This window comes from Nerophis ophidion, linkage group LG01 (genome assembly GCF_033978795.1).
Source record: "Nerophis ophidion isolate RoL-2023_Sa linkage group LG01, RoL_Noph_v1.0, whole genome shotgun sequence".
Taxonomy (NCBI): Eukaryota; Metazoa; Chordata; class Actinopteri; order Syngnathiformes; family Syngnathidae; genus Nerophis; species Nerophis ophidion.
Genome location: NC_084611.1, coordinates 52068038 through 52069529, shown reverse-complemented (window position 1 = coordinate 52069529; position 1492 = coordinate 52068038). Strand labels below are relative to the sequence as shown.

The window sequence follows — 1492 nt, the reverse complement described above, 5'->3', positions numbered from 1 at the left end:
TAAAGTGAACTGAAAGTGAAATAAAAGTATAAATAATAATAAAGGAAAATAGAAGGTTAATGGCCGCAACATGTGAGTTCTTTTTTTGCAAGAGGCGAGAAAGAGCGCCATCTGGCTTGAGTGTAAAAGCTTACAGCACCTGGTATTCCCAGGATGTCTACCATCCAAGTACTAACCAGGAACTACACTGCTTAGCTTCCAAGATCTGACATGTTCCGGGTAGTATGGCATTAAACCGACAGGCAATGTCAAACCAACTTTTTTAAACGTAACTCTTAGGAAATGACTATTTATCTCAGAGCCTGGACGTGCCATTGTGATAATGCTTAAACGAAAATTCAAAAGTATGTTGGAGTTCGAGTGTGGGTGGAAGGAACAGTGATAAAGTCATCTAAAAGGAGGGCAGATAAATATAAGAATATTATACTTCCATTAGTCCGACAGGGCTTCACGGTGGGAGAGGGGTTAGTACGTCTGCCTCACAATACGAAGGCCCTGCAGTCCTGGGTTCAAATCCAGCCTCGGGATCTTTCTGTGTGCAGTTTGCATGTTCTCCCCGTGAATGCGTGGGTTCCCTCCGGGTACTCCGGCTTCCTCCCACTTCCAAAGACATGCACCTGGGGATAGGTTGATTGGCAACACTAAATTGGCCCTAGTGTTTGAGTGTGAGTGTGAATGTTGTCTGTCTATCTGTGTTGGCCCTGCGATGAGGTGGCGACTTGTCCAGGGTGTACCCCGCCTTCCGCCCGATTGTAGCTGAGATAGGCGCCAGCGCCCCCCGCGACCTCGAAAGGGAATAAGCGGTAGAAAATGGATGGATAGTCCGACCGGTAGGACGACTTGGACGTTGGAAAGACTATGTCTCCCGGCTGGCCTGGGAACGCCTCAGCATCCCCCGGGAGGAGCTGGACAAAGTGGCTGGGGAGAGGGAAGTCTGGGCTTCCCTGCTTAGGCTGATGCCCCCGTGATCCGACGTTGGATAAGCGGAAGAAGATAGATGGAGTATTCTTCCATCTGCTCCTTTTGATCATGGAACTGCATGATCAGAAAGCGCATGCGTACATTAATGTACACATGTGTACCAGGTTCTAAGATAAATAGTAATTTCCTCCCACCCCTTCTGTAGGAGTTACATTTAAAAATGTTGGTTTGACCTGGGCTTTCTGTTTACGGCCATACTACCCTGAACATGCCCAAACTTGTCTGATTTTGAAAGCTTAGCAGGGTGGGGCCTGGTTAGTACTTGGACGGGAGACCACCTGGGGATGCCAGGTGCTTTAAACTTTTACACTCACGCCAGAGGGCGCTCTTTCTCACTTCTTGCAAAAAAAAGAAATATTTTTTATTCCACTTTCAGTTCACTTTAACCTAACATGACTAATATTTAGCCATCTATAGACTGTTTTTGCCATCCACGAAAACACATATCCAATTATAAATTCACCAGACACGGACTAGTGTTGTCCCGATACCAATATTTTAGTACCAGTAC

General features: G+C 46.4%; 1 pseudogene; it reads left to right on the top strand.

The window, feature by feature from the left end:
* Positions 1-1165: 1165 nt before the first annotated feature.
* LOC133563072 (5S ribosomal RNA) lies at positions 1166-1284 on the top strand (annotated as a pseudogene).
* Positions 1285-1492: the final 208 nt, after the last annotated feature.